The sequence below is a fragment of the Lutjanus erythropterus genome, chromosome 6 (genome assembly GCF_056507025.1).
Source record: "Lutjanus erythropterus isolate fLutEry1 chromosome 6, fLutEry1.hap2, whole genome shotgun sequence".
NCBI lineage: Eukaryota > Metazoa > Chordata > Actinopteri > Lutjaniformes > Lutjanidae > Lutjanus > Lutjanus erythropterus.
Genome location: NC_139322.1, coordinates 23,602,930 through 23,620,035, shown reverse-complemented (window position 1 = coordinate 23,620,035; position 17,106 = coordinate 23,602,930). Strand labels below are relative to the sequence as shown.

Here is a 17,106-nt window from a genome sequence, read left to right as displayed (position 1 = left end):
GCAATGTGTCAGTGCTGTAAAAAGTGTATGCTCATCTTCCTCCCTTTGTCAGCTTTAAACAGCTGATAAAGAAGTTTGTAGTTTAAAGAACATAGTCACATACATAGTCACTGTGTAACTCAACAGCGCCTGACGCCGCCGTGCTAGCTTACCCTTTCACATAGACGTCTATCAAGCTCTGTTGCGGCTCTGTTACTACCTCCCTTTGTGGAGCAGAGGCTGAACGAAACACATGTATCATGTGTGCAAATCCCACATGATTTCGTCCTCATACAAATGCTCAAAAAGGCTTGACTGGCTGTTATTGACCCATCTGTCAAATGCTTTCTTCTCTAATTCCATGTAGTGTCTCAAAGAAGCCCAATGAACAAAAATCAAACTGGGTTGAGGCTGCAAAGAGCTAAAAATGGTGGCTTAAATAAGTGCTACATGTACTTCACTAATCAGAAATGTTCAGAGTTGCAAGCTCCACCTCTGGTACTTTAGGGAAGTACTATCTCCCAAGCTGAGACTTTGTGGGGAGTAAAATAATGTCCCTGTACTTAATTTAGTTTGTTTTGTTCCTGTGGCGGAAACGCAGAGTTCCTGCAAAGGTTCCTCATCCTTGGGGAAAGTTCCTGTGGTGTAACTGTGGCTTATGCATTAAATTTAATATTATGGATTCAATTACATTAAATTTAATATTATGGTCTTGTCCCAATTAGTGAAAATATATCATAGAAATGCTTTTGTGCTTGGAAAAACAGTTTCCTCCATAATTAAACTCTTTCTGTTAATAATCTATTTATAACAAACTCCAGCTGTTACAAACCACCACAACATTTTCATATTCAGAGCATCATTTTAGCACATGACCCACTGTGGGATAATAATGCAAATATGTGCCCAGTTCACCTTCTGCTGCCAGGTTTACAGACTTCCAGCAGGAATAACCTTTTAATCCTCGACTCACCTTTGATACACTTGGGACGGGTCGGGCATGCGGCTGTTATGTAATATGTGCACATGCATGCATCTGGCACTGAATATAAATATAAGCTGTGCCACATATGGTCCGATTTGACGAATTATGTGCAATTACAAATTAAGATGTTGGTGATGCTTTCACTTACATTTCACGTGCAAGTGACCACCGCACCTCCTGTCACCTTTGCTAACACAGGCATGAGATTAGGGAGGGGGGGAATAAATAAATAAAAACATGCTTTGCAATTACACGTGTAGGCCCAGGCTGTTTGGCTGTTTGGATGCGGGCAGTCGGCCGAAGCGCATTACATAACAAAACGCTCCAAGTAGCCTACAGGCGAAGTCGGCAGCTCTCCATGCTCAAATGCCTCTTAAACCTACACTACTACACATGGAGACGCTGCACGGCTGCTGGATAGCCAGAAGTCAGCCTGGAGTCTGCAGGAGAAAGTGCAGCTCGACACACATCACCGCAACTTATCAGGAGTGAAACGTTCAGTCGGGCAACTTCAGCCTTTGGCAGTGGATCTCCAGTGATACCTCAGGGATGTGCGATGATCCGGTGATATGTGTCTCTCTACAAGGGCTACACACTGGGCCTGTCTCCCTCTGTATAAACGTCATTATGTTTAGACTCCAAACAGGTCACTAGACCAAGGGGGAAGACTGTAGGTCAAACTGTATTTGCCTGTTAATTTGAAAAAAAAAAAAAAAGATTAAAAGTGCAAATGAACTGTCTGCAGTGGAACCAGTGTTTGGTGTGTACAGTCCTGCAGGACAGTTCAGGCTCCTCAACGCCGCCGCAATCATCACAGCAGAGCAAAACACTGGAGTACAAGTCAGCTGTTGGCATTTTTTCCGACTGCTGTATCCTCTTACTGCATTTCAGCTCAGCCCGGCCTGCAACAAATTAACATTGTGCAGCAGAGCAGTTGCCCAACACAGCCGCGGGAAAAGCTTTAAGAGAGCTACAGAGAGGCAGTGTACTTACCATTGGACATCCTCGTTACAGGAGTAACTGTATCACTGCAGTGGAAGCTCCAGTTTAGCGGCGCGTTCAGGCTTCACGCGGCCGCCGTCACACGCTTGAGGCGCGGGTCTGTCCGTGTGGAGGAGGAGGGGGGGTGTTCGGTTCAGAGGGGAGCGAGAAAACGCTGCGGAATTGGCCGGGCAACCTTCGCTCTTCCCAGCCGGAGCTACAGTACATTCCCACCGCCTCGACCTCCCCGTCTCTCTCTCTCTTTCTCTCTCTCTCTTTCTTTCTCACACACACAAACACACACTCACACACACACACGCTCACACAAGCTGCATTCGTGAACTCAGGAGTCCCCCTAGAGGTGGCTCGAGTAACACAGGCATTTTACGACTTGATCATACACAAATTGCAACAGAAAGTCTACCAACTGCTCCAGTCTCAGAGATATGTCGTTAATGACATAGCAAAAGTCTGAAGAAATACAAGTGTGAGAGAGCAGGGGAGACTGGGGACGGTTGTAACACTTTTTGCACCGCTCTCAGTTATTCAGAGACTATTCGGACTGGATCACCCAAACCTTTAGTTTAAACTTATCCAGGGGCGGATCTAGAAGGGTGGCAGTTGCTACTTCTAAAAGATGTCTTACCATCCTAGTTTTGGACAGTTTTAGTTCAGAATGATAGTTGGAGAAATTGAAGAACTTTGTAAGACTGAGACTCTGAAGTTTGAATGCAGCCAGATATGGCTAATGCATATTTTGCCACATTTTAGGCTAAGAAATGAGCTTATGTATGATGAAAAAGATATGTATTTGGAAAAATGTTTGAAGATTTGAAAATAAAACAATTTATTGATCATTACAACCTTTAGATAATTCTTTTCAAGGCTTTACTCATGTGCCACAATAGTGCATTTTTTAAAATTTATTTAAATATGTTCATTTTCCAAGTAAATATTGATATATGTGATTGTTTGTGATTACATCAGGTTATAGTCACCCCATAAAGTTTCCGTTCCACCACCTTGCCACCCCATGAATGCTTCTCTTGATTCGCCCCTGTATCCGTCTAATTATCCATAGCATTTAAAGATGATTAGATATTAACCTACCATTCACATTATCATTTTGAATGGAAGAAGTCAGATGTTGCAAGTGACCCCAACCCTTGGGACAGTTGCAACATAAAAAACACACATTTGATTTCACAAATTAACTTTTTGAATAAGCATAATGTTTTGAAAATATGCATTGTTTGACAATGATATTATAGTATTATTTGTTTATTTAATAACATGTATCTGCTAACAGTTATTGACTTTTGTTTGTTTATGCTTTGAACAGAGGCCAACCTTGAGTCAGTGTCCAGATGTTACAAATGCTCTTCAGTCTCTCTAAATATCAGTGTGAAACAGGAAGAATGGAATTTGCAGTGAAACAAACTTTTATTATTTGTATTTGGGTGAACTATCCATTTATTGACCCCATTGTGTGTGTGTGTGTGTGTGTGTGTGTGTGTGTGTGTGTGTGTGTGTGTGTGATTTACACATTTTGCTGCAATGTTGTCCGTTTTTACTTGTACTTCTTCCTCACTTTCAGTGTCACCCAAATTATATCACAAAAACACACAAACACATTTAGTCTTCTATTTCTAAGCGACAGAAAACAACATGAGAAATGAAAATGTTTTCAAACATCACATTCAGACAGCATTATAGCACCACCTAGCGGAGAGTACTTGTAATCACTGCAAAGGTCATACTGAAACTCCACATTGTTTTTATGAAGTGTTTATGTTTAGCAGACTTGGCTTTTTAACTAGAACAATATATAAAAACAGTGTTAATGGTTTAATGGTGAAGTAAAGTGGCCATTAAGCAACCCATCACATCATTAATTTCAATCTGTAAACCAGTAAGGCAACACTGGTGTTGACACAGAAGAATCTGTTGACTTTTCACCCTTTAAAACAACTACACACCCAAGATCACCCAGCCTGGAACATTAAATATTAGCATACAGTAAGCTGTTATTCTAGGAGTTTATTATTATGTTTATTATGGTTATACTATGCATACACTATAGGCCTACACTTACTATACTACGTACTACTACTACTTCTACTACTACTGCTACTGCTGCTGCAGTACTAATGGTACTCCCATGCAGGGGAATTCAAGTGTCACCAGAACAGATGCTTTGAACAGCTTTTTAAAACTAAAGTTAAAGTACTACAACATGAAGCATGAGAAACTAAAACTACAACACACTACATGCATACACCAACAAGTAACTAAAAGTAATGATAAAGTGCATTGAGAAAAAAAAATAAAGAGGCAGTTAAATCAAAAATATGCACTTGAAAAAATGAAGTGCATTAGTGATTGCATTTGTAGCAGTTATAAACTTTTGTGAATTTTCCCAGTGTGGGATCAATAAAGTTCATCTTATGCTATCTTATATTATTTAAAATACTTATATTACATGAATAATTTAAAAAGTACTGTTATAATTGAGCTTATATTTGTAAAGCCAACTTTATTTTACATAGCTTTGTCTAAATATATATATAGAGTATAAATACAGTACAATGAATGTGTACATTGCCATTTTATCAGTTTGCCCAGCAGGTGGTGCCATTGTTCATCAGTTGTTTCACACATCCCTGCTCTGTGTTGGAAGGCTGGTATTGTAAATAATTTATCTAGAGCAAAACGAAAATGATTGAAGAAACAAGAGTTGTAAAATAAGCAGCATGTATGTGTTTGCTACCGGATGTGAAGAGTGTGTAACCAAGAATTAACAGTAAGATCCTCATTACTCTCACCATCAATGAATGGATCATCCACAACACATGAGCTGATTTGCATCACTAAAATAAGTTGTTGTTGTTGATTTAAATAAAATATGTCCTGATGTCTCAAGAAAATTGTCAGGTCCCATATTCAAGCAGTTTAATTCTGGTGAAAGGGACAGTTCACCCAATCCGTCTTGATTGTTCTGGTGGACATTTCCCAGTTTTGGTGATTTCTTCCTTCTCTAAAATATGATGGAACTAGAGTTTGTGGTACTAAAAGTGCACACACACACACACACACACACACACACACACACACACACACACACACACACACACACACACACACACACACACACACAGACAAATACATTTGAAAAACTCTTTTTCCAGATATCATGACTTGGTTATCCAAAGACACTCAGCATTTCAGAACAGTTTCTGAATTTCTGAATTTTTGGGCCTAACTAACTAACTTTTTTAATCATTCAAATTTGGGTGGCTAATATTTCCTAAGGCCGCATTTATTTATTTCTCTGCTCTTTTTGTTTCCAATTCTTATACGTAAGTGAAGGGGCATGGTTATCTCACAGATTCAGACCAAAACAACAGCAACAATAACATCTAGACCATCCATGACCTAAAAAGCAATTCCACCCATAGGCCACTATTATATAAAAGAGATGTCTGTAAAGCTGTTGACAGGACACCTGGAACTGCAAACAAAGTCAGTTATGTCTCTATTTACAATGTATTTTTGATCCATGGAGTTGTTATATTTGTTAAACTTTCCTCAACCTCAAAAATCTGTGGAATCTCCACAATAAAGTTTATGGGCTGAGCAGGAACTTGCGGACTACTCATATTCAGTGGGCTGTTTAACCAGGAAGTAAACGAGTCTCCCTTTCAATTTGCACGTAGCACTTTCCACAATCAGTCAGTGCTCTAGAGCAGAATGCTACAGGTTTCGCTGTAGAAGCACAGCCACCAGCCAGAAACTGCTTGCATCTGGGCTCAAAATCATGGGTTTGTCAGCATCACAGAATGCAACATTGGGTGTGGTGGAGACAAGTTACTTTACCTTTCTGAAAGCATCTGCCTGTGCAGCGTGCCACTTCATCTTTCAGCAGGTTGTTGATGGGTTTTACCACTTGGGTTGGGCAGGTATCTCCCCAAGTAATGGACCATGCCTCAGGACCTTCCGCAGGGCTGGCACATCACACGGTGGCTACAGTTCTGTGATGGCACTCGCTCTTGAGGGTTCAGGGCGAATGCCCTCTCAGTCAGTGTGATGCACCAGGTAATTCAGCTGACAGCACTTTTTTTGTTGCACTTTGAGCCTGTACTCTGTAGGATTGTGAGGACATTTTGGAGTCTCTCTTTGTGCAGGTCAGTCTCACCTTGTCCAATGTGGCAGCAACATTGATATATAATCCAAAGGCCAGTGCGGTGTCTACATGTGTGATACATGTCTAGGCATTGAACTTTTGAAGTGAGGACAATGTGACGAGACAAGTCTCATCCACAGGAAGATACCTCAGGAAGACCATTGTAACCAACATATACAATTTCACTGTTAATGAATAAAGTATTTAATGACTTTTAAGAAGTGTTTGGTCACTTTTAAATGCAGTAGTTTATCACGTAGTATATATCATGTTCTTTCACTAAGATTTAATGTATTTTTACTGTTTAAACTGGTGATATGAAAAAACTCTGGAGGGTCACAAAACCTGCTTCATTTAACATCCTGACAATGAAGATGTTTTGCTAGTAGTAATCCTTTACCTTAGGTAGTAAATGATGACTGTAAGCAACACAAGACATTTCTGTTTGTTATACAATATTCTCTACAGCATTTTAAAGATGTTTTATCACACATAATCAGCAGTATTGACAAATATTTTATTAAGCACAAATACACCAATAATTGGCAATTAAAAACTGCAAAGCACTCAGAAACATGTCACAGTACATACTACATACTTTGGTTATTGAGCAGCTTTTCAACTACTTTATAAGATCAGTGACTCCTTCATTTATGTTGAGATGGTACATTACAGTACAAAGTCTGTTCCACAGAGGTTTCTGCCTCATTATGGTGTCACTGGTCTGATTAAACTACACTGACACATTAACAGTGGCTACTGTACTTAATACACTACTGATTACTTTAGTAGGTTCATTATGTGTATTTTTTTGTTTTACCAGAAATAAACCATTTTTACTTTCCACTCATGCATCCTGGTGTTTACACTAATGTTGGCGACTGTTTACATTACCAGCTCTTTTTCTCTTGTTACCCGAGCAGGAGCACAGTTCTCTGATAGATTTGATTGAAATAACTTATGATTGAGTGAGAAGGCATCATGGTACCAGTCTATTCTTGGACATCCCAGACCCCCTCCCCCACTAATGTTTATAGTTTATTTATTTTTTTGAATGAGGGATTTTTGCCCACTCATAGGAAGCTATTCATGGCTCTGTTAAATAGCAAGGAAATGAGAAGAAAAATCCAGAGGTCGCATGTGTGTCATATAATTAATTTGGGTACTACAATCATCTTCCTTTAGTCTGAATCTGTGAGATAACCATGTCTTTTCATTTGCATATGAGCTTTAAAAATAGGGAAATGTGGAATAATGAAACAAGTAAAGGTGTTTTTATTTATTTATTTATCCATTCATTCTTTAATTCAGTCATTCATTTAATAGCCTTATTTATTCATTACTTTAATATTGACTAAAATGGATTTCCATATATTTGACCTGTGTGTGTGTGTGTGTGTGTGTGTGTGTGTGTGTGTGAGCAGCGTCTCTTTTTGACATTGGCAGTAGAAGCTGTACCTGACTGTGGCGGTCGATTGGCCCTGTGTGTAAATGGAAGGCGTTAACAGGATGAGAGGGGCCAAAGTGCTGGATCAGTGAAAACCGAGAAGACCCGCATCCCATCATCCCCACCTGCCTGCCTGGACAACACAAAACGTCTCCTCCCGTCGGAAACATCATCCCCAATCCTCTATAGACAATTCATACAAAGTGCAGCAAAAAGGAAGACTGACAATTATGTGGGTTAACGCATTTAATTTCCTTCTCCGTGTGTGATAAAATTTCACAAGGAGATATAGAATAATGAGTCATCTCATCTCGTTCACGTCTTTCTAAGCAATAATTGAGCTTGAGGGGGCACTTTGCTTTATGAATATCTTTAAATAACTGGGTCGAGAACATATAGAACCACACGCTGAGTTTAATTTCGTAGAGATATGAGTCCACATAATGAAACTTAATAAAAAAATAGACATATCAGCGTGTGAGTTTGAGCACAAATTCAAGAGGGCTGAAACCAAACTCATCATATATTCAAATTCAGAAATAGAAATCGGGGACAAAAAGCCGATGCAGAAATTCTCGGGAACCGGTCTGTGTGAAAAGTGCAGGTTGTTGCATAATTTATTAAGAAAGCTGTAATCTATCCATCCGTGTGTCCAACCGTGCGCATGGTTTTGTGTACAGTCATTGATCATGCCGTGAACCCACAAACTGGGGTTTTTGCAGCGCAGTCAGGAGCCGCCGGAGCTTCACGTCCAAATGTAGAAGCAGCCGAGCCGTCCTCTTCTTCTTCTTCTTCTTCTTCTTCTTCTTCTTCTTCTTCTTCTTCTTCTCTGGTGTTGTGAAAATGTTTGGACGAGGCGCGGTGCTCTGATGCCTTCACTGTGAGAAGCAAAAAAACATAAAAAAAAAAAAAAAACAACTGTCTTTTTTTCACCCAAGTTGGGCTGAGCTGACCGAGATCCCCGTTAACTGCGGATGTCCCTGACCAATTCAAGCGTCTTTCTGCTCAACGAGGTGGGTTATTGTCAGTTTTTCCTCCTCTTTTTGGGTCTCTTCTTTGAGGGTGGTCGAGGTGATTGAATGAGATTTTTTTGCAGAGATGAAGCTGCATGCATGTGTCGCGGTGTAGCATTTTATTATGACTGTGCCTCCTTCAGACATAAACAATCAGCGAAGGTAGAAGAAGAAGAAGAAGAAGAAGAAGAAGCAGGTCCGTGTTGTTGGGATGCCGATAATTAAATTAGACAGGCTGACCTCACTGGGAATCTTTCACTTCGGAGTCTCGGCATGCATCGGCACTGTCAGTCTGCCAGCAGATATTAGACACAGATGAGCAGGGCTGCAGGGGGATTTCAAATGTGCTTCATGATAAACATTTAGAGCAAAATAAGATAACTGGTCAGCTGGAGCAACAGATGAAAACAGTATTCAGAACTGTGGGGTCTGTTCATGCTTCCACCGAATTATTTATTTGATTAGGAGAGAAATAATTACAGTTTTGCACCAGAATAAGCTATAATAGTCATTATTATTGACACACAATACCCATATTTGCGTGAGAAAAACATTAATTTTCCACTTCTCCTTATGACTATCAGTGGACTGTCAATAAAACTCTCTCCTTCATTCCTTTATTTAGGCTACTGTCTTAGACTGCCTTAAACTGATGAGGTTCATGATAAGACGGTTATTATATTAGAGTGTTTATTAACACAAAGGTGAAAATAGTCACACAGCAGCTATTTGGCTATTTACACCTGCCAGTTGAAAGAGCAACTAAGTCTCAGAGGAGAGGAGGTTGTGGTGGATGAACTGGTTAAATGTAAGACTTTGCTCCAGGAGACTGAGGTTTGGTTCCAGCGTGAAACTAAAAGCCTGTGTTGACTTTGGTTTGGAAAAGATAATTGTCTGTCTCTGCCATGCTGGTGTAAATGGCTCCTTTGGCTGTAGCATTGTGGGTTACGGACACCTGTATGTTTTTCTGTGCCATGCCAGGCTCCATACACCACAGTTGGGAGGGTTACTTTAAACATGTATTCTGATGCTGATTACCTTAAAAAAACAGTAGTCTGTAACTTAATCCAGGTATATTAAAGTTATGTAACATGATTACTTTTAGTTACTTTTGGATTACCTCAATATAAAATACAATGAAAATACAATGCCATTTTAAACCTAATGTAATATTTTATGTCCATTGTTGAGTTTAAATAGTTTAAGTAGCCACATTGGCTATTTACACCCTAGATGCAGATAGCATTGTTGGTTATACACACCTGGGTGTTTCTCTCTGCTATTCTAGGCTATATACACCCAGGGGTAAATAACCACATTGGCTCGTCCACCCTGGGTGCAAATAGCATTGTTATCTGCTGAAATCTGTGAGCTAATGGCATCTGCCTCATAATATTCATACAGTAACCCATATTGTCAGTACACTTTGCAACTGAATGGCATTTGAATGACAATATTTATATATGTATATCTATATCTATATATATATATATATATATATATATATATATATATATATATATATATATATATATGTATATATTTAAGAAGATCACTGTCAAAGGTGAAGACAATGCTACTGTCACAGTCTAAAGGGAGACCTTAGAGGATGTGAGCTGGAGAAATACCAAATCTGAAAGTTCCCTCTGTAACAATGTCAACTGTAGCAAATGATGATGTAATAGGTGCAAATTATATTGCAATATTCGTGTACAACATGTAATAATATTCATCTAAATTACTTGTAATCCCAGTATATTTTACAAATGTAATGATTCTCTCTGTATGTTATGTAATCCACTTTTAGCTTGTGAACAGAGAACAGAGAGTTTTATTGTTATTATGAAGAAAAGTGTGATGAAATAACAATGCAACAATTCAGCAAAAAGTCACAAAACCTTTCATCTTTAAGTTTTTTTAGGTTAGGTTGTCTTTTTTGTCTTTGCCAGTTTTTAAAATCAAAGGTTATCAAGACTCTCTTTTCTGGAGGATAGATAGATAGATAGATAGATAGATAGATAGATAGATAGATAGATAGATAGATAGATAGATAGATAGATAGATGACACACATTTCTGAAGGTTGAAGAACTGAGACCCACTGATGAGATAATCCATGATCCAGGACACCTTTGGGGCGTCCATCTGCATCTCTATGAGCTTGTTTCTTCACCCAGAGCGTCTGGACTGTGTTAAAGGTGCTTGAAAAGTCAAAAGCACATGATTTTGACTGTGCTGCCAGCTGGGAAAAAGTTCCTCCAGAGAAACTAGATGATTGCATCATTTGCTTCAGTGTGTGTCTGGTAGGCAAACTGCAGGGGGTCCAGTCAGTCTCTCGGCACGAGATTCATCCTGTGTGCTGGAGTGTTAAAAGTCTCCTCAGCATCTCATTGAAGCAGGTTTTGCACTTCAAATGAAACATCTCCTCTTGAAAAATAGGCTGCAAATGACTTGTTCAATTTTCTGGCATTATATTTGGTGAGGTATGTGACACATGCCTTGGAATGATTTTTTTTTTTTAGTTGAATTTAGTCTTTGCTTGTCTTCTACCATGGTAAAAACAGATGTACAGAGCACAGAGTTGTTTGAAAAGTAAAGTTAGCAACACAAATCTTTTCAGATAGTTGATTGAATCAGATTTTATGTTGTATTACTTACTTCTTGATCAATCAGCCTAATTGTTTTTGTGCACATTTGTGACTGTATGCTCAAGGACACTTTGTGGTTGCAATGATTCTCAGTTTTTTGTTTTTTTTGTAACTGACTGCTGACTCCTCACTCCTCTTAACTGGCCAGTAGGGACCAGAGGTCATCAACAACTGCTAGGCTGAAAATAAGGCTTACTTAGTGTGCTGCAGGCCACATTTTGGCCTTTGTCACGGCTCAAAAAATGACATCCATATAGAAGTTTGGTTTCATCTTTAACTGGATCATCTGCAGACTAATTCCATACCAAATATGTTATGATCCACCAGAATCACCTGCCAAGTGTTTTTTGTGTCTGTAAGGATGGCTTCCCAGATTCTTCTGTTTAACAAACCATCTTGCGTGTCAGGTTAGAACCCAGGACGTTTAGTTACAATATCATTACACTATTCTATGCTTCTTACAGAATACTATGCAAAAAAAAACACTTTAATAAAAAATGCTAACATCCAGAAAGAAAAGTTACACTAGACTATTGAAAACTTTGCAAATCTGTGTTGGTTGCAGCTGGCTGTTGTGATGGCATTGCTGTAGGTGCTTCACCATCTGTTGCCTGGCGGAGATCAGCACTCTACTGAGTGCGCTCCTCTTGTTTCTTGTTGGTTATTGTAGATACACTTTCACATTTCACACTAAGTTTTAGTACTGGAAATATTTATATTGGTAGCTTGAAAAACTGCCAACCTCCCCAGCTTGTACTGTATGTGTGTACTGTATGTATGTGTGCTTAATCAGTAGATAAAGTACGCTGTCTGTGTGAAGAGCTGCTTGGTGACACCCTCACTCACTTCACTGGCATCCCACCAGTCTGTTTACCTCCTCCTGGCATGCACACTTCAAACAGGGATCAGGTCTGTGTTGGAACACAAGCTGTACCTGCATGTCTGAACCCATCAAGTAACGTACAAACCTCATGAAAGGATTTGGCAGCAGCCAGGTGTCATCTCCCTCCACTCAAAAATCAAAACGCAGCATCCCCGGCGCCTTAAAATAGCCCCTCATCCATAATGCACCAGCAGCAGCTCTGCCCACAGAGCCGCTTCATATGGGACAGACTAACAGACATCTGCACTCACTGCTTGGGTGCAACTCCTAAAGCTGCTCTCTCTCCCTCCTTTCTCCGCCTGTCTCCCGCTCAGTGCAAAGCACCGTGGAGTTTAACTTTCAAACCTTCATTCATTCATTCATGTTTTATTCACATCAACTGCTCATGCAGAATTCGAATGGATGCCTCCTCCATCTCTCTCTCCTTCTTTTTTCTCTACCGCCTCACTGTTTCCTGCAACCTATCCTATGAATTATGAATCTCAACTTTGCTGGAGATTTTCACATCACCCACAGTCATGGTTTTATGTTAACAGACCGGTCTGTCTTTAGATGCACGTTGTTGATCTCACACTATATCTTTTGGAGGACATATTGCAAACAAATTAGGACATGAAGCAGATACATCATTCTAATCTTGAGATGTTTCGTTGGTTTTAAAACAAAAACAAAAAAATCTCCCACATCCATATCTGTACATACAGTACACGTAACACATATACCCAGCAGCTGCGCAGGTGTCAGAGTACAGCCAGCCATGACATCTACAGAACACACTGAGTGAACACAGGGCCACACTGGGGACACGTCCACATGTCGAACAGAGACAACTTACATGGTTCCCATAGCTCCTCACCACCACCAGACTTTCTCCTGTCTCTAAACTTTTGGATTTTGACATGTTGAAATCCACAGTGGCTGAAATAACAATGTGTTAGGACTGTAGATTTTGTCTTTGTGATTGTGTTACATAACACGTGTTACATGTGTAGACTTTTGGTCCAGAAAATCTTAAGGGGAAAATTCTGCACTTTTCATGTGTATGTCCATTCAACGCTGAAGGTCAATATAGTCAACTGAAGAAATAATTTCCTCAGTGTATTCTATATTGTCAGAGAAAGATGAGTTCTCATGCTGCAAAACCTGCTGTTCTTTCTGCATCCAGTGATGTCACAGCAGCAGGAAGAACTACAGGCTATTTCAGCTTGGATTTCTAAGGAGTCCCTTTTTCCAAACACATGCAGGTTTGGCTTGACTCGGTTTGAGTCGGTGTGTCAGCCCAGCACGCGAGGGATGCATATCTTCATTACAACAGAGCTACTCACTTGAACACTTAAAGGTTTGTCTGTTAACTGATTACACACTCGAGTGGCTTTAAAACAGTCGATTAACACATTTCACGTCCCATAAATTCTTCATAATAAAAGTCCCTTGTTATTTTGTTATTTAAAAGCTTTTATTATGAAGCAGCAAAAGCATGAAATGTCAGGTTTTCAACAGCATTAACTTAACATGACTCCTATCCATCTGGAAGTGAACATGAAACTAACCTGAACTAAAGCAGATAACTGAAAGTGCAAACAGTGAAACAGGACAGAAACTACAAACCACAGAGATTCAGTCAGAAGCTACAAAACTGCTGGGAGCTGAACATACAGATGCATTCTTGCCTTTCTCTCTGGTCTTATTACTTCAGTTGACTACATTACCATCATCACTGACTCCACTGCAGAATTTTCCATTTAATAGAACATATAATTATATTTTAGAGAGTTCTTCCAGTGTTGTGGTAACAGGGTCAACATGATGCCCTCCTGACTTTGGTGCAGAGGTGAATCCAGGTCATTGTTTTGGAAGTCACGAGTAACTCCCAGGTGTTTGCGCTCCAAAGTCAAGTCCCAAGGTTCACAATGTAGGCTCACAATGCGTTTCCAGCCTCATGATTTACAAAGTTACTTAGCTGTCAAGCTAATGTTAGCTAAGCATTAGCTTGTTAACTATATAAGTCTCTACTTACTGTTCTGTGTGTAAAGTAGGAAGTTGTTGTGTCTCTGTGATTTTTGCATAATGTTTTGTATACTGCACTTCATTTTTTGTTGATGACCTGGCAGTTTTTGTAAACAAAATTATCTTTGGTGTCATTTATTTGCACTGGAACTCAGTTATGTAGCGTTAGTTCTTCATGGGTCTCTCCTGTAACATGATTGGATATTGTCAGATTGGTTCACACAAGGTGGATCTGGGGAATTGAGACTTGATTTGCTGAGAATGAATTCTGTTAACATTAGCTGATTTAGGAAATGAAGGAAAATGAACTGATTCATGGCACACTGTAAATAGTATATTTTAGGTTTGGTGTAAAGTATTAAGTAGTTTCAATTCAAAAGCTTAAGGGTTGGGTATCTTTAGGGTTTTCCAATATCAGTGCTAAAACGATACTGTTAAAACTGTACCAGTGCAAATGGTGCCTGAACCAATACATATTTTAAAAAGAAGCATAAAATGACAGTTGTCAACATTAAAGCAAAACAGCGTTTTTAATACTAAGGAAAATTTGTACTTAACTATATATTAACGGACAATAGTTTAAGTTTTCTTATATAATATATATAAATAAATACAAAACACTATTCGCTATTCTACAAACTTTACAGCCGTAAATTAATTCTTCTGCAGAAATATATGCTAAACTGAAGAAAGGCTGCTGTTATCATCAGTGCTGCCATCAGACACATTGCATCTAATATTTTATATCTATGCTCCTTATCACTGGGGTCAGGGACGTACACACTGCCAACTGATGTACTTGGGTCGCAAAAGCAGTCGAGCACATTGTATCCCTCTGCTTTCAGGTGTGTCCTGTGCATCGCTAGATGTTTTCACCACTTTACATATGATTGTTTTTAGACAAACAAGCTGGTGGAATCCTTCAAATGAAATAAAGCCATACTTTAAGCCAGCTTGGCATTTTAAAAGTGTTTATGGTAGTTATGAGCCAACAGTAGGATATCTACTGCTAGAACTATGTAGAGTAAGAGTTAGCTCAGGTGTGTGGCATCAAAATGATGCACCATAATCTGCATTGTGATTCAGTCTGGTAGGTTCTTGTTGTATAGGTTTTGGTACCCAGCACTTGTCAAGAGTCATTGGGGTTAAAGTTTAAGTCTTTTTTTTATTTTGTTGAGTCTAAAGTCACAAAATTTTTTGACTCAAGTCTGCTTTGGTGTGGAATAGTTTGATTGGCCTGCACAGAGACTTGACCTCAACTCTATCAAACAATTTTGGGTTGAACTGGAAAACCAACTATAAGCGAGACCATCACCCACCATCTGTACATGACCTCACTAATGCTCATATGGCTGAATGGGACCAAATCCCTGCAGCCAGACTCCAAAATCTGGTGGAAAGTTTCCCCTGAAGAGTGGAGGCAGAATATTGATGCATATGAGTGTGGAATTAGATGTTCAGCAATCACATATTCAGGCATCCACATACTTTTTTTATTTAGTGCACATGAGAATACCGAGAAGTGACTAAATGGAAATATGATGCTCCATAATTAATCTTTAACTTGTTTATTTTTTGTGAGTTTTCTTGAAAGTGTGCACTGATTTTACATTGCGCTAGCAGCGAGAAGAGAGTTTAACAGCCTGGTTGTTCCAAGATGGCAATCTTGTTCACTTCAGTGATGCTGAATCGTGACAGAGTCCTGAATGAACTATACATGCAGTTGCGATCCAGATTCCCATTGGACAGGGTGAGGTACAGATGAAGGGAGGAGAGCAGAGCAGGAGAGAGGGTGGGGAAGGATGATATGCAGAGCGGAGAGAGCCTCACTGACGTAGCAAAGGGTTGTGTACTGAGAGTGGTGGAGAATAAGAGAGGAGGAGGGTGGGGGGGGGGTGTAGAGAAAGAGAGAGGGATAGTCTGCTTACAAGCACGCTACAGTACACTTCAGTGTTACCCCAGAGAGAGAGCACACCATGACTGACTAGCAGAGAGAAAAAGCAAGAGAGACGGGGAGTGTGCTCTCCTACCTCCAACTGAGTAAGTACACTGCTATCTCTACTGCATCTAATCTCTGCATTCATAGCCACTGTAAATCTAACAATAGATTCTGTTCAGGATTTTTGAATAATACCTGATCAGATGGTGATAAAAGATTTACTTTGAAACAGGAAAACCTTTGAACTCAGCTCTTGTAAATTTTTAGTGAAACTTTGAGGAATGGAGTTGATGTATGCGGCAGTCAAAGTGGGGCATGGCCAAATTTCTGCCTACATTTCAGTGTTTGAACAAAATTTGATGTATGTCCAAACTCCTCACCCAGGGCGCTGACATTTCTGTGGAAAAGTCTGAGTTGCACTAAAGCAGAAAATGGCATTTAGTGCAGTTGTGTGACAGAGGAGCAGTGGTGGGAAGCTGTGGGCATACTTGCAGGCGTTCATGCTCTCTCTGTTGGTGGGGGGAAGGAGTGCATTTGGGACCGCTAGGCTTCCTGTGTGGGGTCAATTAAATACTGCATGAGACAGAGCACTAAAAGCCTGTCCCGTGAGGAGCCAAGTGCTTTGTGTGTGTTTGTGTGTGTGCGTGCATGCATATGTGTGTGTGTTGGCGCATCAGTGTGCAATGCCTTGATTAAATTTGATGAACCAGCAATGTTGAGAGGGCCAAAGATTCCAGTTCAGCTCCTCTTTGAGTTCCTGTTTGGAGACCCTGTGATTTTCATTATTTTTTACTCATTAGACAATAAGAAAGTATTCTACTATTTTAAACCTTTCCAACTGATCTACCTGTATTCTAGAAGGACTTTTATTTTGAACTACCTCTGTATACTAGCTCTATATAGTCACTTAAAATGTTAATTATATATACACACACACACACACACACACATGTATATATATATATATATATATATATATATATATATATATATATATATATATATATACATATAAAAGACATACTGAATGTAGAGATTTCTG

General features: G+C 39.5%; 1 protein-coding gene across 1 annotated transcript in view; it reads right to left on the bottom strand.

Annotated features, from left to right (window-relative positions):
* The window catches only part of LOC146325324 (adenylate cyclase type 6-like), a 55,884-nt gene extending 52,957 nt beyond the window's left edge, over positions 1 to 2,927 (bottom strand). The window contains exon 1 of the mRNA XM_084721262.1: positions 1,958 to 2,927. The gene's annotated coding sequence lies outside the window, so the exon portion shown is untranslated. The remainder of the gene's footprint in view (positions 1 to 1,957) is intronic.
* Between the last annotated feature and the right edge of the window lie 14,179 nt (positions 2,928 to 17,106).